This window comes from Saccopteryx bilineata, chromosome 3 (assembly GCF_036850765.1).
Source record: "Saccopteryx bilineata isolate mSacBil1 chromosome 3, mSacBil1_pri_phased_curated, whole genome shotgun sequence".
Lineage (NCBI taxonomy): Eukaryota > Metazoa > Chordata > Mammalia > Chiroptera > Emballonuridae > Saccopteryx > Saccopteryx bilineata.
Genome location: NC_089492.1, coordinates 248,257,206 through 248,278,702, shown reverse-complemented (window position 1 = coordinate 248,278,702; position 21,497 = coordinate 248,257,206). Strand labels below are relative to the sequence as shown.

Sequence of the window (21,497 nt, the reverse complement as noted above, 5' to 3'; positions counted from 1 at the left end):
GAAATGCACCCCCATGTTTATGGCAGCATTGTTTACAATAGCAAAGATCTGGAAATAGCCCAAGTGTCCATCAGAGTACGAGTGGATTAAAAAGCTTTGGTATATATATACAATGGAATACTACTCAGCCATAAGAAATGATGACATCGTATCTTTACAACATGGATGGGCCTTGATAACATTATACTGAGCGAAATAAGTAAATCAGAAAGAACTAAGAACTATATGATTCCATACATAGGTAGGACATAAAAATGAGACTCAGAGACATGGACAACAGTGTTGGGGTTACAGGGTGGGGGGGAGGAGAGGGAGGGGGTTAGGGGAGGGGAGGGGCACAAAGAAAACCAGTTAGAAGGTGACAGAAGACAATTTTATCAATGTCACCCCATCAAAATTAATCAAAAAAAAAAAAAAAAGAATGTGTCTCACGGCTAATTCAGACAGTTAGAAGAATAGTATGAGGATGCTAATTCTGCTTCTCAGGCCACATCCTGCAAAAGGGGCCCCAAGCAAATTGGTGATTTGGCTCCTCTGATTTTGCCAATTAGATTAAAAAAAAAAAAAATAGGTCAGGAACGCCCTGAAATGGAACTATCAATACATGAGCACAAATTTAAAGGACTTTTAGATAATGGAGCTGATGAATCTGTTATTGCTAAGCTACATTGGCCTCCTTCCTGGCCCACTCATGCAGCAGCCACAGAATTACAAGGTATAGGGCAGAGTAAATCCCCTCAACAAAGTTCTAGTTTTCTACATTGGGAAGATTAGAAGGTCATTCTGAATTTTTTAAGCCTTATGTGCTCCCTGGATGGCCAATTAATTTGTGAGGTAGAGATGTTTTGAAAAATATGGGAGTGTTGCTTGTCAGTCTTAATGGTTTAGTCAGTACTCAGATGCTTCATCGGGGATTTTTGCCCACCAAGGGTCTAGGGAAAGAACAGCGAGGAATTCTCACCCCCATAGAAGTGGCACCCAATACCAGAAGGTGTGGATTAGGATATCAAAATTTAGCATAGGGGCCTTGGTAGCTCCTGCTACCTCAATAATGCATTGTGCAGACCCAATTACTTGGAAATCAGATAATCCTGTATGAGTAGACCAATGGCCCCTTTCTCAGGAGAAACTTAGGGCAGCTGCTCAATTGGTACAAGAGCAGCTACAGCTTGGGCACATTGAACCATCTAATAGCCCATGGAATACACTTCCATATTTTGATCTTGTTGCCTCCTGGATTATTAAAGGGCATAGGTGACCCTTATAGCTTATAGGTTTTGAGCCTCAAAATTATTGTTGTTCCTTTTTTCAAAGGATCAACAACAATGGCTCTGGGTAACTTCCACTAAATGGCAAATCGCTCTTGCAAATCAATGGACAACTTTATACTGAAACTGTCAATTTAAAATCAGCTCAAAGTCTAGAATTATATGCCATTATCATGGCTTTTCAGCATTTGCCATATTCCCCCTTTAATCTATATACAGACAGCAAATATTTACTTATGGTGTTTCCACTATAAAGACTGCTGTCTTAGGGACAAATGCTGATGAACTATTTCAGCACTTCCTCCTTCTTCAAAGACTTGTATGTCAACATGGAGCTCCATGTTTCATAGGACATACTCGAGCTCACTCCATGCTCCCTGGAGCTTTAGCACAAGGGAATCCCCCTCCCCCTTTTTTTTTCTTTTTTCTTTTTTTTTTTTTTTTGTATTTTTCTGAAGTTGGAAATGGGGAGGCAGTCAGACAGACTCCTGCATACGCCCAACCGGGATCCACCCGGCACGCCTACCAGAGGGGAATGCTCTGCCCATCTGAGGTGTTGCTCTGTTGCAACCAGAGCCATTCTAGCACCTGAGGCAGAGGCCACGGGGCCATCCTTAGCGCCTGGGGTGGGTTTGCTCAGGTGGAGCCTTGGCTGCAGGAGGGGAAAAGAAAGACAAAGAGGAAGGAGAGGGGGAGGAGGTGGAGAGGCAGATGGGTGCTTTCTCTGTGTGCTCTGTCTGGGAATTGAACCCGGGAATCCTGCACACCAGGCCGATGCTCTACCACTGAGCCAACTGGCCAGGGCCTAGGAATGCCCTTGTTGATCAAGCTACCCAAAAGAAAATTATTTGGAGCAACCATGACAGATTGAGCAATTCAGTCTCATACTATTCATCACCAGAATGCTGCAGCCCTGTGTAAACAGTTTCAACTTTCTTGGGAAGCAGCATGGCAGATTGGGAAATCCTGTCCAAGGGGTCCTATACTACAATCTGCCTCTTCATTTGGAGTTAACCCTCAAGGACCCCTACCAGGATAACTTTGGCAAATGGATGTTACTCATATACCTTCATTTGGCAAACAGTCCTATGTCCACGTTACAGTGAATACATATTCTGGATCTATAGTAACCTCTGTCAGAACAGGAGAGGCTGCTAAGCATGTTATAGCTCATTGTCTGTATGCATTGTTCTATTATTGGATTTCCTAAACTGGTTAAACTGACAATGCTCCTGCATATGGAGCAAAAGCATTTACTGTATTTTGTCATTCTTACAATCTTTAAAGTTAAGGTATGATTAAAGTATACCCAGCAAATATTTTAAAGTCAATTTAAAAAAATTTAAAAGGGGCTAGTCATATCCTGGAACTCCTATGGGTCTACCATATCATGCTTTTTACTTAAAAAAATTTTTAATTTCTTTTGAATGCTGATGAACAGGAGACGCCAAATCTTTTTCGCCTGCAAACTACTACCTTCTTTATTTGATCCAGCTAATAACACTGCTTTGTCTTTTTCCAAATAGCTCCAGATATATGGAAAAGATTTATATAGGCAGATGGGGATCCTCAAACCCCTCAGTGAGATCTTCTGAGCATGGCTTTTAAGATACCTAGAGGCAGAAAAAGCCCAATAGAGATCAGGGGAACTACCAGCTTTTAGGATACGCCCTTAAAGGCTCCAACACTCCAAAGGGGTCTCATAGGATGCCATCTGGGTCCTGCTTCAATAGTGGAAAGGAAGGTCATTGAGCTAAAGCCTTCTAGACTTATATGCCTCTGCTGTGATGAAACAGGGACACTGGAAGGTAGGCTTCCCCCTTGCTCCTCTAAGGGAGGGTTCAGTCTCTTCCAGCCCTGCTCCAGCCACCTATGACCCAACTTTGCCCAGAAAGCTGGGGTTTGCCACTGAAGGCTGAAGGTGCCCAGGCCATCAGCCCATCTACGACACTGTGGACAAGCCTAGGGTATTTCTTCCAAGAAGCAGGTAAACTGATCTCATTTGCACAAGGGCCACTTAACTATGTCTTGCCTGAATAGTCAGGTTTTTTATTCTTCCCTCGAAGATCTCTGTTGTGGGTGTTGATAGTCCTATTTTCTGCTGCTTTGTTTAATATATAGTGTTTCCTTTATTCCTCCTACCTCAATGCCCCACTCATATTTCAGGCTGGGACCTACTCCTAATTTAGAGCTCCCTTTCCCCCTTTTGCCAACTTCTATTATGAATCTACCTTTCCCACCCAGCTTAGTGTATCCCAAGGTTCTCTTTACCAAGCCACAGTCACAGAGCTCCAGGGAAAAGCAACCTGGTCTCATCTCTCCAGGCAGAGGAGAACAGAAGCTCCATTTCCACACATGCTGCAGATGGCTTTTCCAGTCTGCCTGAATCATTACCAGCTAGAAGCAGCGGTCATTGAGACTTGGACGTGAGCTGCAAAGTATAGAATTGTGACAATTCCAGTGCCATACGGACTTTTTCTGGATGTGGACTTTTCCTGGACTCCTGCTCCTTGTGACAGCTCCTAACAGACTGAACTGGGGTTGGGTTGCATTTTTCAGAGATTTGGCATGGTGTTGGGGCCAACTTGGACTTGGTGAACATGTTAAGGACACTACTCTTTTATGGATTCTTGCTGTATTGGCCAAGAGTTTGCTTAAAGGCTTTAATCACTGTAAAAAAAAATAGAAGACTGGATAAAGAAGATGTGGCACATATACACCAAGGTATACTATTCAGCCATAAGAAATGATGACATCGGATCACTTACAACAAAATGGTGGGATCTTGATAACATTATACGGAGTGAAATAAGTAAATCAGAATAAAACAAGAACTGCAGGATTCCATACATTGGTGGGACATAAAAACGAGACTAAGAGACATGGACAAGAGTGTGGTGGTTATGGGGGGTGGGGGGAGGGAAGGAGGGAGAGGGGGAGGGGGAGGAAAAGGGGTACAAAGAAAACTAGATAGAAGGTGATGGAGGACAATCTCTCTTTGGGTGATGGGTATGCAACAGAATTGAATGACAAGATAACCTGGACATGTTTTCTTTGAATATATGTACCCTGATTTATTGATGTCACCCCATTAAAATTAATAAAAATTTATTTTAAAAAAACTGAGACTCATGCACACAGATAAAAGTGAAATGGTGCCTGACCTGTGGTAGCGCAGTGGATAAAGCATCGACCTGGAAATGCTGAGGTCGCTGGTTCGAAACCCTGGGCTTGCCTGGTCAAGGCACATATGGGAGTTGATGCTTCTAGCTCCTCCCCCCTGTCTCTGTCTCTCTCTGTCTCTCTCTGTCCCTCTCTGTCTCCTCTCTAAAATGAATAAATAAAATAATATAAAAAAAAAATTTAAATAAATAAATAAATAAAATATTTTTTAAAAAAAAGTGAAATGGTTACCAGGGGGAGGGGGATGTCAGGGAGGAGGACATGAGGGAGCTGTGTGGGGAAGGTGTAAAGGGACAAATATAAGGTGATGAAAAATGATTTAACTTTGGGTGATAGGTATACAACATAATCAATAGTTCAAATGCTATAGAAACATTTAGCTGAAACCTATGTACTCTTATTGAGCAATGTCACCCTGTTAAATTTAATTTTCTAAATTAAAAAAAGGAGCATGTCATTTCAATGTTATACAAACTCTTCAACAAATAGAAAATATAGAAATACTCCCCAGCTCAATCTATGAGGCCAATATAACCCTGATACCAAAAATCAAATGAGCAAAGTATGTTAAAGGAGACCTATAGGCAAATGTCACTCATGAATAAAAATGTAAAAATTCTGAATTTAGTGAAATAAACCAAATTGGGTAGATGCTAAGAATGTAAGAATAATTAACAATGGAAAAATCTACAAGTTTATCTCACCATATTTACAAATTGAAGTAGTTAAAAATGTATATGATAACCTCAATAGATTCAGAAAGACTATATGATAAAATTCAATGCTCATATAGTCTAAAATTCTTAGCAAATTAGTCATAAAAAGTGATTCCTTGAGAAAACAGTAATTTCCCCTTTCATTACTCCTTTTCAATATAGAACTGGTACTAGCTAATGCAGTAAGACAAGAAAAGGAAATAAAAGGAATACAGATTAAAAAATAAGAAATAGCCCTTGCTGGTGGTGCAGTGGACAGAGCAATGTTTCAAGAGTGCTGAGGTTGTCAGCTCAATTCCAAGGTCGCCAGTTTGAGCACTGGTCAGGGCTCAACCTCATGATTACAGGCTCAATCCCAAGGATGCTGGCTTGACCCCCAAGGTCACTGGTTCAAGCCCCAGTCAGAGCATATATGAGAGGCATTCAATAGCACAACTAAGTGAAACAATGAGTTGATGTCTCTCTCTCTCTCTCTTTCTCTCTCTCTAAAAAAAAAAAAAAAGAAAGAAAATTATCTTTTTTTTTCCCCATGGGTGATCTAACTGTCTATGTAGAAAATCTAAAAGAACTTAACAAAAATTACTGGGACTAATAAGGAATTATTGCAAGGTTGCAGGATACAAGGTTAATATACAAATGTCAATTACTTTCCTATATGCCAGCAATTAAAAAATGGAATTGAAAATAAAAACACCATACCATTTACATTACCACTCCCCCAAAATGAAATACTTAGGTATAACTCTAACAAAATATGCACAAGATGTACATAAGGAAAACTACAAAATTGTGATGAAAGGAATCAGAAAAGAACTAAATAAATAGAGAGATATTCTATGTTTATGGATAGGAAGACTTAATATTGCCAAGAAGCCAGTTCTTCTCAACTTAATCTATACATTCAACACAACACCAATCCAAATGCCAGGAAGCTATTTTGTGGATGTTGATAAACTGACTTGAAAGTTAATATGGAAAGGCAAAATACCTAGAATCACCAACACAACATTGAAGCAAAAGAACAAAGTTGAAGGACTGATACCACCCAACTTCAAGACTTATGATAGAGTAATCAGATCAGTGTGGTATGGTATTGGCAAAACAATAGACAAATAGATCAATGGAACAGAATAAATAGAGAGCCCAGAAATAGACCCCTATAAATATAACCAATGGCAAGAAGAGTCTTTCTAAAAAATGGTACTAGAACAACTGGACATCCACATGCAAAAAAAAAAAAAAATCTAGTACAGATTATACCCTTCACAAAAATTAACTCAAATGGATCATAAACCTAAATATAAAATGCAAAACTACAGAACTCCTAGACTATAACAAAGGAGAAAATTTTGGTTAACTGGAGTTTGGCCATGATTTTTGTAGATACAACACCAAAAGCATGATCCATGAAAGAAATAATTGATAAACTGGACTTAAAATAAAAAAATTCTACTCTGAAAAACATACTGTCAAGATAATGAGAAGACAAGCCACATACTGGGAGAAAATATTTGCAAAAGACACATCTGATAAAGGACTGTAACCTCAGATATACAAAGAGCTCTTAAAACTCAACAATAAGAAAAATGAACAAACTGATTTAAAAATTGGCTAAATATCTGAACAGACACTTCACCAGATGGCAATGTAGAGATGTTCCATATCATGTCATTATGAAATTGCAAATTAAAACAAGATACCACTACATATCTATTAAAATTGATAAAATCCAAAACACTGACACTACCAAACCTGGAAAGGAAGTGGAGCAACAGAAACTTTCATTTATTGCTGATGGCAATGCAAAATGGGACAATCACTATAAAAAATAGTTTGATAAGTTTCTTACAAAACTAGATATCCTCTTACCATTAGATTCAGAAATTGTGTTCCTTGGTACTTACCCAAGTGAGTTGAAAACTTATATCCACACAAAACCTGCACATGGATGTTTGTACAAACTTTATTCATAATTGCCCAAACTTGAAAGCAACCAAGATGTCCTTTAGTAGATAACGGATAAATAAAATTTACCTTGGCATAGCCAGACAATGAAATATTATTTAGTTTTAAAAAGAAATGAACTATCAAACCATGAAAAGAGATGGAGAAACTCTAAATGCATTCGCTAAGTGAAAGAAGCCAATATGTAAAGGCTACATATTCTACGGTTCCAACTGTATGACATTCTGGAAAAGGAAAAACTATAAAGATCAGTGATTGTTGTGGGGAGGGAAGATGAATAAGTAGAGCACAGGGGATTTTTAGGCAGTGAAACTATTCTGTATGGTACTATAATGGTAGATACATGTCATTACACATTTGTTAAATTCATAGATGTACAACACTAAGAGTAAACCCTAATGTAAACTATTGACTTTTAGTGAAATGATGTGTCAATGTAGGTTCACTGATTGTAACAAATGTACCACTTTAGGCCAGGATGTTGAGAGTGGGAGGCTATGTGTTTGGGAGCAAAGAATATATGGGAACTGTCTGTACTTTCCACTCAATTTTTCTGAGAACTTAAAATAGCTTTAAAAATAAAATCTGTTTTTGTAAAAAAGGAATACCTTTCAACTGATAGATGGTATCTACAGAGATTCTAGAGGAAGTATAAATATTATATTTAATGGTAAATTGTTAAAGCATTTAAAATCAGTAGCAAGCCAATGATGTCTACTATCACTGTTTCTTTTCAAAGAGATAAAAGAAAAAGTATAAGAATTGTAAAGAAAGAAATAAAATAATCATTATTCACATACATGAGAGTCTGTACAGAAATCTCAAAAGAGTCTACATAAAAAATAATAGAAAAAAAATAATAGAAATAATAGGAGAATTTGTCAAGATGACTGGGTATAAGATAAATGTACAAAAAGCAATTGTGTTTCTATTCACCAGGAACAAAAAAGTAATTTAAAAAGAGATATGCTTTACATTAGCAACAGAACAAAAAAAAATCTATGAATAAATATTTAAAAGAAATGTATGTAATATATGTATGAAGAAATATGAAATCTGGCAGAAAATCACTAACAAAGACCATGTGTATAGACAGGAAGAATTAATATAAAGAGGCCCATTTTCCCTAACTGATCCATAGAGTAAAAAATTCTGATCAAAATCTTAAGTGCTTTTTATAAAAAATTTAAAGTTGACTCTAAGATATATATGGCGAAATAAAGTCCCAAGAAGAGCTAAGAACACCTAAGAATGACTGGAGTGGGCCTGTCCTGTGGTGGCTCAGTGGGTAAAGTGTTGGCCTGGAATGCTGAGGTCGCCAGTTCAAAATCTGGGCTTGCCTGGTCAAGGCACATATGGGAGTTGATGCTTCCTGCTCCTCCCCTCTTCTCTCTCTTTCTCTCTCTATCTCTCTCTGTCTCCTCACTAAAATGAATAAAAATTTTTAAAAAATTTAAGAAAAATAAAGACTGGAGTGGAAGCAGGGGGATAATCTTTCCTATTCAATATTAACAAAAACTTCTCTAAAAACTATGTTAATTAAGATAGTGTGATACTGATACAGAAACAGGAAAACTAATGAAACAGAGCACCTATAAACAGACTCATAGATCTATAAAAAGTGATATATGACAAGGTAGCATTGTAGATCACTGGAGAAAGAATGGGCAATAAGATGAATAGTTATTTGGATGGGAAAAAATTAAAATGGGTCCCTACCTCACACTATACACTCTAACTGCAATGGATTAAACTTGAAATGTGAGTAAAACTTAAAAAGCCTTAAAATAATCTCTCTCATTCTGATACAAGAGGATTTATTTGTGATATCAAATTAGAGAAGGATTTCTTATAACAGATATGAAAGATATAAACAAATAGAGAAAAGAATGATCAATTCCACATGAAAATTAAGACCTTCTAGATGTGGAGTAAAGGGAACCTTCATGCACTGTTGGTGGGAGTGCAGATTGGTGCAGTCATTATGGAAACAATATGGAATTTCCTCAAAAAATTAAAAATGGAACTGCCTTTTGACCCAGCAATTCTACTTCTGGGAATATATCTGAAGAAACCAAAAACACTAGTTCAAAAGAATAGAAGCACCCCTATGTTCACTGCAGTGTTATTTACAATAGCAAGATATGGAAGCCACCTAAGTGTTCATCAATAGATGAGTAGATAAAAAAACCAAAAAGCTGTGGTACATTTACAATGGCATATAACCTGGCCATAAAAAGAATGAAATGTTGCCACTTATGACAGCATGGATGGACCTAGAGGGTATTATGGTAGGTGAAATAAGTCAGTCATAGAAAGACAGGTACAATATGATTTCACTTATATATGTAATCTAAAGAACAAAATAAATGAACAACAATAAAAATAACTGAAACAGACTCAGATACAGAGAACAGAGTGATAATGAGGGGAGGAAGGCTGGGGGACTGGGTGAAATAGATGAAAGAATTAAGAAGTACAAATTAGCAGTTACAGAATAATCATGGGGATGTAAAGTACAGCATAGGGAATATAGTCAATGAGATTGTAATAACTATGTGTTGTACCATGTGGTTACTGGAAATATCAGGGGAATTCTTAGTAAAGGATATGATTATGTCTAAGCACTATGCTGTACACCTGAAGCTAATACAAAATAATATTAATTATAAAATAAAAATTAAGAGCTTCTAGTCTGGAAAAGCACCATAAAGAGGAAAATATAAATCAGAAACTGGCAGTAAATATAAAGAATCCCTGTAAGTCAACAAGAAAAAGACAAACAATCAAAAGAAAAATATGCAAAGGACATTAAAGGCATTTCACAGAAGAGGAAACAGGAATAGCCTACATTCTGAAAAGGTGCTCAATCTCCTTAGTAATCAGATGAATGAATATTAAGATCAAGAGAGACAATTTCACACCCACCAGACTGACAAAGTTAAGTAACATTTTTGAGGATATGGAACGACAGAACTTCTATATACTGTGGATAGGGGTGTAAATTGGTATAGCCACTTTTGAAAAAAAAAAACAACAACTGGCACTATCCTACATTCTCTGAGCCAGCAATGCCATTTCTAGTCACACATTCTAGTGAAACTCTTCCCCTCGGCCAAAAAGACACATGAAGAATTTTTACAGCAGCATGGTGAACTAGCAGAAAACTCAACCCAAATGGCCATCAACAAGAGAACGATAAAAGTTTAGAGTATTCTCACAATGTAATATTATAAATGAATAAATTAATAGCCACACACAATAATATGGGTAAAACCTTAAAAACATAACATTAAGTGAAAAAAATTACGAAGACCATATATAGTAAGATACTATTTTTGTAAAGTATTAAACCAAGCAAAACCAAACAATACATTGCTTATGGATATATGTGTGTGATGACATCATATTAAGAAAAGTAGAGAATGCTAAACAGAAAATGAGCAGTGGTGCTCTGGCAGGATAGCTCAGTTGGTTAGAGCATCATCCCCACATACGAAGGTTGCAGGTTCAATCCCTGGTCAGGGCACACACAAGAATTAACTAATGGTGACATGAATGGGTGGAACAACAAATTGATGTTTCTCTCTGTGTGTTTCTGTCTCTCTCCTTCCCTCTCTCTCTAAAAACCAATTAAAAAAATTTTTTTAAAGAAAAGGAAAGTAAAAATAAGCAGTTGTTCCATAAATTCATGGATGTTTATTTTGCTACCCTTCATTACTTACACATATTTGCATTTATTCTTTGAATGTATCAACTAGGATATAATTTTTTTTAAATGTAAACATAAGTTAGGGCTCTGGGACTAAACAGTGCTGGTTCAAATCCTGGTAGCTCTACATCCTAGCATGTGACCTTGGCAAGTATCTTCCCTTTCCTAAATTTCCATTTTTTTGTCTATTAAATGGTGACACCTCCCTCCTGGGGTATTGGGAGCCAATCCTAATTTAGCAGTGTCTGGCATGTATTAAGCACGAAGTAAATGTTTGCTATTTTCATTATTACTATTAATAAACATAGTGGCAGGGCAGGCACCCAGGCCACCCCCACCTCTTGATCCAGTGCTCCTATACAGCCCTTTCTACCTGATGCCCCCAGGTGGGCTGAAGTGGGGTGACTCTTTTCCAGCCTTGTCAGAGGAGCAACTGCATGAGCAGTACCACGGTCAACAACCCCCATGTACCTAGGAGATGTTTACATTCCTGGCAGATTAAAGTACTCAGAGGGCACTGCAGTGGCCTCCGGACCTTGGTGATTAATAACCTGGCCTCGTGCTAAGAGCTCTCACTGGATGGCTGGCAGGGAACAAGCCAGATGGCACAGGCACCTCTTGGATGCACACGAGCTCTGGGGACAGAAATGAGTGTCTTCCAGGTCCTGTCCGGCACCATGGCCTGGAGCTGGGGCAAGGGAGGGGGGCCAGCAGTTCAAGTCCTCCTGACTCAGGGATGGGTTTCCCTTCTAGCCTTGCCTCTGCGTGCTTTAGGGCTCCCAGGCAAGCGGTTTCAAACTCTCGTTTTTAAAACAGTACCTGGCTCAAGTGTGCCAGAGAGCCTACTACAATATGAGCTCCATCATTTTAGCTATTATTACTCCCATGGGGACCCAGTCTCAGGGGTTATCATCATTAGTTTATGGGTCCTGGAACTCAATCCGAATTATGTCTGTGTCTGAGAGTCCAGCGCAAGGCCTGATACAAAATAAGAAGTTTCAGGGAATGTTTGGTGAATAAATTGCCAAGTGACAGGCCAGCCTCTGTTCCCACACTTTGGGATGAGAACCTCACCCCTTGCCTTCACCGGGGAGGGAAGGTCTTGCCTGTTAGAAAGTCATTCCTGGCCCTGGCCGGTTGGCTCAGCGGTAGAGCGTCGGCCTAGAGTGCGGAGGACCCGGGTTCGATTCCCGGCCAGGGCACACAGGAGAAGCGCCCATTTGCTTCTCCACCCCTCCACCACGCCTTCCTCTCTGTCTCTCTCTTCCCCTCCCGCAGCCAAAGCTCCATTGGAGCAAAGATGGCCTGGGCGCTGGGGATGGCTCTGTGGCCTCTGCCTCAGGCGCTAGAGTGGCTCTGGTCGCAACATGGCGACGCCCAGGATGGGCAGAGCATCGCCCCTGGTGGGCGTGCCGGGTGGATCCCGGTCGGGCACATGCGGGAGTCTGTCTGACTGTCTCTCCCTGTTTCCAGCTTCAGAAAAATGCAAAAAAAAAAGAAAGTCATTCCTGGTGCTGAGCTGAATCTGCTTCCTGACAGCTTCCTCTCTCTGAGTTTTGAAAAAGGAGGAAGGAAAGTGGGGAGAAGCACCCAACCCTCATTTGTACCCACACTCCAGGGCCCAAATCCAGCCTTCCATTCTCAGTGGTGCTTCCCTGGCCCCCCTGGGTCCCCTGACTGGGAGGAACGACAGCTTCCTCAGGCACGTGCTATATGGGCACACAGATATGAAGACACATGGTTCACAGTCACAAACCAACACACAGCAACACACATGACACCTTGGCACCTGGAGACACATTCAACCACACAAAAGTGCCTACACATACTAACATAAGACATACACATATGCACACATTTGCGTGCGTGTACACCCCCACTACACACACACACACACACACACACCATAGCATATATAGTCAGACACATGGTGATAAGCACCCATAGGCAGGCAAACACAAACACAGGCTTTCAGAGGTATATGGGGACTCCAGCAGCCAGGGAGCCAGGCTCAGAGCTTCTTAGGGGAGGAGGGCTCTGTGCTTTCCTAGAAATAGACTTTACTTACCCTGAACACACCCATGGGGGCAGTTCAGGCTACTACTGGAGATCACAGGTCTCCCCTTAGTTGCTCAAAAAGCCTGACATCTGAAGTACTTTTTTAGAAATAAAATAAACAGACATTCGAGGTATAATCTCTGCTCCATCCATGCCACAAATTATCACACAGATTGTAACACCATGACAATTAGAGCAGCAATTGTTGCAGTCCAGTTTGCTTCTGAAAGAGACCTCGCTACCCCCTACATCACCCTGTAGCCTGCTCCAAGTACTCCAGACAGCAGGATGCTGTGATTTGGGACAGGCCTCAACTGGACCATCTGCACTTCTGAACTCTACATCTGTGGGTCTGGTTCTGAGTTCCAGAGTTCCACCAAAGTCACTCTCTAAGAGGCCCTGGTCAAGCACAGCTCTGAGCCTCAGTTTCCCCAGATGTCACTGGACCTTTGGTCAGCTTCCCCTGCAGCCTCCCCACCCAGCCTGCCTTTTCCCCAGGTCCCATTCACCTCTGTCCCTAGCACTTCACACATCGCTGGGCATATTCCAAGGACTCAATAAAGAACTGTTGAAAGAATGGATGAACCCACTCCCCACCTTGGAGGACACCTGTGGTAGACCCTCCCTTCCAGCCTCCCCTGGGGGACCACCTGTACACAAGTTCTCCTCTCAGTGTCTGCTTCTGAGATACCCACCTAAACACCATTCACACATGAGGAAACAAGGATCAGAAAGGTCAAGTCACTTCCCAAATATCACACAGCACAGCCTGCCCTTGGGGGTTAGTTCTGGGGAGAAAGCTTTCCCATTCCTCATCTGGGGATGCCGGTGAGGTCCTGATGTCCTCTGGTTCCTAATGCGGGTAAAGGAATAAGCCCTACACTGCCCTTATGTCCAAGCCCATTCATGGTTCCGGCTGAACCATTAACGAGGGGCCCTGTGATCCTCACCTAACCATGGGGTCTAGATGTTAAGAGGAGGGGGGGCTGAGTTCAGCCAGAGTTTGACCACAGGTCTGCTGGAGGGGAGACACCCACCTTGCCCAAAGCTTGGGCCCCCTACCCTCTCAACAAACAGTACAATCAATCCAGGGGCAGAGTGGGCAGCCCCATCTGGACCTGACATCTTTTCAGGGGCCCTCACTAGACACCCTGGCCCAGCACAAAGGATTCTTGGGCCAAGTTGGAAAACGGTATGCAAGCACAGTGCTCTCCAGCAACCTATATAAATCTTGAGAAAAGAGGTTATTAAACCCTGGGAAACTGCAACCAAAGACACTAACTATGTTCTTGGAAAAGCCTCTAGAATCATTCAAGTCATTACCTGTTAGTTAACAAGAGAAGGACAGAGATTTTAAGTAATCCTCTGGCATAAGTGTGTGCATGTTGGCCCTCATGAGGCCTTAGATACACACACATCTATGTTCACGTACACTCACGCCTCTCCTGCTTCGGCCCAACCTCGGGTCTCACAGCCCCGCAGACAAAACCTGCGCTCCTCTGTGTGACACGTAAAGCTCTGTTATCAGTGCTGCTCGCCTTTACATCCCTTGTTGTCTCAAGCCGCTCAGCTCTCACCTCCAGGCCTTTTCTCATGCTGTTCCCTCTCCTTGGGATACCTTTCCCATCCTTTTGCTCCCAGATAGCTCTTACCTAGCTGCCCTCCAGACACCGCCCTACCCTGGATTAAGTCCTTTCCTCTGGGTCCCATTTATATTTCTTCAGAGGATTCATCACAGGGTTTTTTAACTTGGGTCCTTGAATCTATCCCCACTTGAGACCATGAGCATCTCCAGGGCAGGACTCCTTGCTGTGCCGCCAACACTCAGTACCAGGTAGGCTCAGACCAGGTCCGTCGCGGTGAATGAACACATACAGACAGCTGCACACACACAGAAGCTGTTCTTAGCTGGCCCTTGTGCCAGCCTAGGGCACTGAGGATGCTGTAGTACCCGCTGCACAAGAGGACTTCATCAGGGCCAAGTCTGCCAGCCTGTTACCTCTTCTTGGAGACAAGGGCAGGTGTAGCCAGTAGGACAGGGGTCCCAAACTTTTTACACAAGGGGCCAGTTCACTGTCCCTCAGACTATTGGAGGGCCGGACTATAAAAAACACTATGAACAAATCCATATGCACACTGCACATATCTTATTTTAAAGTAAAAAAACAAAACGGGAACAAATACAATATTTAAAATAAAGAACAAGTAAATTTAAATCAACAAACTGACCAGTATTTCAATGGGAACTACGGGCCTGCTTTTGGCTAATGAGATGGTCAATGTGCTCCTCTCACTGACCACCAATGAAAGAGGTGCCCCTTCCGGAAGTGCGGTGGGGGCCGGATAAATGGCCTCAGGGGGCCGCATGTGGCCCGCGGGCCATAGTTTGGGGACCCCTGATGTAGGAGATGGATGTGAGCACAAGAGGGTCCAAAAGTGAACAACCCAGACTACCCTTACTATGTGACCCAGTGGGTCCACTCGGAAAGGACAACCAAAATCATCACTCCACACTGCCCTCACCACATTTGTTAGAAATGTACTCTCTTCCAGATTTCAGGTTCAGGGCTTTGTGTTTGCTCAGTGAATTTTTTGATGTTGGCTTTGTTATCCATTTTACGAATGAGGAGATCGAAGCTCAGAGAAGTGCTGGGATTCCAAACCCTGGCCTCCCACCACTTCAGGATACTCTCAAAAGGATTTCACACCCAGACAAAACTGGCCCTAACGCACAAGCTGTCTGGCCTGCTGCCTTTCCCAGACAGTAAGAATTCCGCAAGTCAAAGAGTTGCCTTCTTTGCCTTGGCTTCTAGGAAGCTCCAGGAAAATGTAGGGTTTAATTACAATAACTAGATGAGCTTAGGTTTTGTCCTGTATTTATGTCCTTTAATGTATGTCAGTTTAACTATATATAGGTCTTTAATTGCAAATATTTATAAGTTCTTAATAGAAGACAAGAACTCAATGATAAGGGATAAAACAGACTAGAACAGAAGGGAACAGGCTCGACTATCACAGGGATTTTCTGGTGTTTCCTCCACCTATCCCTCCTCACAGGATGAAACTGAAGCCCAGAAGGGGGAAGGGGTGGGGCAACAAACGGATTGTCCCTCAAGCACTCGCAGCCTCCGCAGACCTCGCCGGCATCCCCTGGGCATTGCAAGCAGAGTGCCTACAGTTCACAATATAGCTGACCCTTGAACTACATGGATGTAAACTGCAAGGGTCAGTTGAAAACTTCTGCCTAGCAGGGGTCTCAAACTCGCGGCCGTGCGGCCGCCCACCAATTTTGTGCAGCCCGCAGACTAATCAAACTTCGTGGATTAATCTGCGGGCCAGTCTGCGGGCCGCACAAAATTGGTGGGCAGGCCGCAAGTTTGAGACCCCTGCTAAGGGGACCTAAGCAGTTCAAACCCATGCTGTCCAAACTGACCTGTGAAAATGTTTTAATTTAAATTGAAAGGAAAAAAATAACTTTTAATTAAAAAAAAAATGTTTTTACACCAATGCCATCACAAAACGCAATTTTTAATATTCTTACGAAGGAAGGGGCCAAAGCCAAAAGGGCTAGGGTTGTGAATGTCATGACGAGTCCCTGCTCGCGTTCCCCATCTCACCAATGAGTCCTGGAAGCCCCTACTTCCCCACCTGCCAGCTCCCTGGGGGCCCAAGCCTCCTCTCCGCCTTCCTCTCTGCCAGGTTCCAAAGGGAGCATTTTCACGAACATTCTAGAGGGACGTGGGCCTTGCCAGGTGAATCTAATTTATACCTTGCAGTAACCACCTCAGACAGCTCTTGAAAGGCTGAAACCCCCGCCCGGCTGTGGGAGGGGATCCCCTGGCTGATTTCGCCAACCAGTTGTCAAGACAAATGTTCCTGGGTTCACAATGTGGAGATAATTAGAGAGCTGGCGCATTGAAGGCACGAGCCGAGAACTTCCTGACAGAGGTGCTGACTGTGGGCGGCAGACCCCCGTTCCTCACTCCTGAGGACCACACCTCATCTTCCCCAGCCCTGAGCTGGGCTCACTGTGGGGCAGAGGGGTAGCTGAGCTGGCCTGAGAAACACCAGCACACTTGGGGACAAGTGGCAACGGAAATCAGAGGAGAGGTGTGGCAGGGGAATGGCCAGCCCTGGACATTACTGCTGACCCTGCGGGACCCCGGGCACCACTGCTGACCTTGTGTGTGACCTTCAGCCCTGCCTCTCCAGGCCCCAGTGTCCTCACTGGGAAGATGGGGCAATGGTCCCAAAGACATGAGGTTGTGAAGATGATATGGGGTGAAGGGCAGTAAACAACTCCAGGCAGATAAGGCAGGATTATCATTCCCACTGAGCAGATACAGAAACTGAGAGCAGAACAAGGAAATAGCTTGCCCAGCCACAGTACTAGTGAACAAGGGATCAGGCCAGGCCTTGGACACAGACCTGGATACAGGAGCCCAGAGGGCAGGGTCCAGGTGTTTCTGAGGACTGGTTCCAGGTCCAGGTCTTCCTGAGGACTGGTTCCACCTCAGGCTCACTTGGACGCAAGTCCTGCCCCAGCTCTTTCCAGCTATGGGACCTCCCCACACTCTGTCTTCTGCTCAGTGTACGAAGTCACAAGCCACAGAGACCCTCCATCCTGGCCTGGCTCCCTCCCCCTTTCTCTGGAGCTGCAGGAAGCTGTCCCTAAACCTCTGCCTACTCCAACCTGTGAGGTCAAATATCTTCCTGCAGAAGCAAGGGAAGTGAGCACGAGGACACCTGGGGATCACGGTGCACAGTCTTGATTCAGCAACACCCACCTGGGTCAGGTTCAGTAGAAGGATGGGCTCCTGAGGAGCTCAGATTATATGTGATTGCTTCTGAGGAGTCGCAGCAACTAATTAAGGTGCCTTGTCAGGGGTATGCTGGGGTGAGCTCAATGAAAACAGAATATTCAATGCATGCTCGATTACAGAAACTCACACTGACATAGGCTATCCTGGAGCAGGAGAAGGCCAGGGTTTTGAATCCCAGCACTTAACTTCTCTGAGCCTCAGCTTCCTCATCCATCAAATGGAAGAGTAATGCCAACATCAAAAAACTCACTGAAAACACGAACCAAAGAGAGCACATTCCTTAACCACTGCCACTGTCTTTCCTTCCCCACACTTTAAAGTAGGTGGTTGGGGGTAGTTAATCATTCCCCCTGTTGCATTCTTGGCTGTAATAGTCATTTTATCATCAATTAATGCAAAATTGTACTCTTGCTCTATCTTTGGGCCATGATCATAAAACAGAGTCTGTGGAGACAGAATTAATAATAAACAGCTACAGGGACAGCAGCTAATTACTGAGCATCTATGTGGAGGACTTGACTGTAAATTTCTTTCTAAGCCCCAGAAGTAGTGTGGGAACCTGGATGAGAATGCCTCCTTTCTGGGCCTCAGTCTCCAAATTCATGAATGGATTGAGCCAGATGGTTTCTAAGTTCTTGTCTGGGTCTGAGGTTCCATGAGCTAGTGGCCTTTCCTTTACCTTGATACTGCAGATGAAGGAGGAAGGGGATTGGGGAAAAGGATGGGGTAGGAGGAGTGAACTCACAAGTGCTGAGGACCTACTGTGCGCCAGGTGCCGTGCCGGGCTCTCTGGGCATATGACCCCTCTGGCCTAACCCAGAAATGCCTCTTGGATGGCAACCTATGCAATCCTCACCACAGCCCTGTGAGTTTGTTGCAAAAACCTTCATTTTATAGGACAAGACTCCTAATACAGCCTGGGCCCTTCCCAGCATACTCCATCACTCCTGCCCAACTGGGCCAGACTTTCCCCTTTTTCATTCAATAATTTAGCAAACAGTTGTTGATCATATTACATCCAGACACTGAAGACACAGCAGGGAACAAAACCTAAAAAGATTTAGACTTCACAGAGCTTATATTTGAGCGGAGGAGACAGATCACAGACAAACACATGTCAGGTAGCATGAGGGGCAGAAAGTGGCTGAAGGTGCTATTTTAGAGAGGTGGTCAGGAAAGGCCTCCGGGAGAAGGTGACAGGAACTTCTACGAAAACCTCTATGGACCTGAGTGAATGGAGGTGGGGCTGGGGCAATAGCATTTCAAGCAGAGAGGATGGCCATGCAAAGAGCCTGAGGTGGAAACAAACAATATTTTGAGGAACAGCTGGATCCATTAAGGCTGGAGCAAAAGAGGAGAGAATGGAAGGAACTGAGGTCACAGAGCTCAGCATGGGTCCCACACCTGCCCCTTCCTAACTCCATTTCCTTCCTCTTCCTTGGGCCGTGCTGAGAATGCAGAAACATAACCATGGACATCTGAATGTCTGAGTCTAAAGGATCTTGGGCATCCTGGAGTCCAAGCCTTCCATTTTGTAGAAGAGAAAACTGAGGACCCAAAGGGGTTTGATGACTTTCCTAGAACCACAAGGCAGTTCGAGTATAGAGTTTGGAGGGAACCAAGCTCTGAACCCCTGGCCCATGCCCTCTGTCAAGACTGAATGAGTCAGGCTCATGAAACCTCTGGGCTTTGAACTACTCAAAGTCCTCATCACATACCTGAAGAAACAGAGGCCCCAAGTTTAGGCGGCTCTGGGTGCAGGAAGACAGTAAGGGGCTAGGGTGGGCAGGGGAAATGAAGATTTGGTTTGGTGCATGCCTGTGTGGGCCTTTGCCCAGCAAACCACCACCATGCTTTTCTCATGCATGTAAGGAGGTCTGATGTCTGAGACCCACCACTGGTTAAAGTCTCCCAGGAATCTGCAGGACAGTGTCTCATGAAGCAGATCCTGCTGGGAGGGAAGCTGATTTGACACCTGTGGACTGCACAAGCCACCAGCTATCTCCTGTCATGTGACCTCTGGCAGGTCATCTCTCCACCCCAGGCCTTGGGTCCCCATCTGTCAAAGGGTCCTGCAAAGTTTGGGAGCAGCATCAAATGAGAATCCCTGGAAGGTTCTTACCCAGTCCAAACCCAGCACCAGCCAGTACTCTTCAGAATTTGGGAGGCAGTGATGGTACAGACGGAGGCAACACATGCAAGCCCTCAACACGGGGCCTAGCACACAGTCGGTACTTGACAAATAGCTACTTTAGTAGCTGCCAGTGACAGAGGCACTGGGCTGGGAGGCAAGGGACTGAGCTCAGTGCTTTAGATCACTTTTCTGTGATCGTCCACAAACCAAATCCTCTCTATGGGCCTCAGTTTCCATGTCACCAAAAAGAAAAAGTGCAAATAAGGCATTGGTTGATAGTCCATGAGCCACCTCCTCCTGTCCTGGATAGCTGGTGAAAGGGACAGGAGCTGGCAGCCGGGGCGGGAGGGGGGGGGGATATTGAGGAAGTATCTGAGACACAGCAAACTGCTTTGTCTCCCTGGGGCCAAACTCTCTCGACTTCCAATTGTCATGTCTGTTGGCAAATAAACCTGGTCAGAAATGACCCCATAGGCCAAACTGATTCCCAAAACTTGGAGTTCAGCGGATTCTGGGAAGCACAGACTTGTGGTTAAATGGGAGTGCAGAAGGCAACTTTGGGAAGTGGGGTGATCACAGAGTAGGGAGTCAGGGACATGAAGTGGAGAGAGTCCCAGATGTGACAGCTGGACAGGTAGCTCCCACTCTGTGGATTTCAGTGACCCCACTGTAAAACAGGGATTCTGCCACTGTCCTATGCATTACTGGAGAACAGGAACTACCCAGCAAACCTCTGCATCCTGGGGCCCTGCCCAGGGCCCGGCTACACCTGGGAAGGTGCTAACGTTACTCTCAGCTCAAAAACCTAGGCATGTTGGCTCTGATAAAACAAAAAAAGGCTGGTGGATGGTTTGTCACACTCACTGGTGCTTGCCTTGCTCCATGTGCAGCAGAGAACTCCCAGTCTTACCCCCCCTCCCCGAAATGCACAGTCCTCCAGAAACCTCCAGTCCCATGGTCCCATCTGCAAGAAAAGCACAGCCTAGCACCACCGTGCCATCTGCCTTTTGAGGCTTATGCCCCCAAGACACAGACTTATCAAGGGAGGCCGGGTAGTATGTGGAGGGAGAAGAAGCAGACTGAGCTTCTTCAGGCGGCCACCTCCCAGCCTTCTGGAAATTGCCACTTGCTAGGTCACGGAGCCCCAGTGATGGTCTCTCATTTTATCATTAGCCACGCCAGAGGAATGCATGGTGAGGAGGCAGTGCTGCACGAGTCAGTGCGTAATCACTTACAGACTGCGCTGGCCCCAGTCCTGGCAGCAGAGGAAGATTTATTGTGGGGATGGATGGAAAACAAAGAACAGTTGTGCAAACTTTACGGAGCTACATTATGGGAAATGCCTTTCCTGTTTCCCACTGGTGAATGTGCTGGATGCTGTTTCCAAAGGGGATTGGGCTCTGATACCCAAATGGGTGCAGACACTGGGCCACGCCACGGCTTGTGGTGTCCACACCACCTGCCCCATGGTGTCCAGCCCTGGCTAATAGCCAAGCCCTGCTGTCTGGGGGCCCCACCAACCTGGGCTGCTCTGGTGAACCTGGGGAAGAAGGTTCCTTCCTGGGCCTCCGTGTCCTCATCTGCCTACTGTCATTCCCCCTCCGATGAATCGCCATGTGACCAAGGTTCTAAATGTGA

General features: G+C 44.0%; 1 protein-coding gene and 1 non-coding gene across 9 annotated transcripts in view; one reads left to right on the top strand and one right to left on the bottom strand.

Annotated features, from left to right (window-relative positions):
- GLIS1 (GLIS family zinc finger 1) overlaps nucleotides 1-21,497 on the bottom strand; it is a 265,940-nt gene that overhangs the window by 74,589 nt on the left and 169,854 nt on the right. The window lies entirely within an intron of this gene.
- TRNAS-AGA (transfer RNA serine (anticodon AGA)) lies at nucleotides 11,971-12,046 on the top strand. Its single transcript has one exon. It is a non-coding gene; the product is annotated as a tRNA-Ser (tRNA).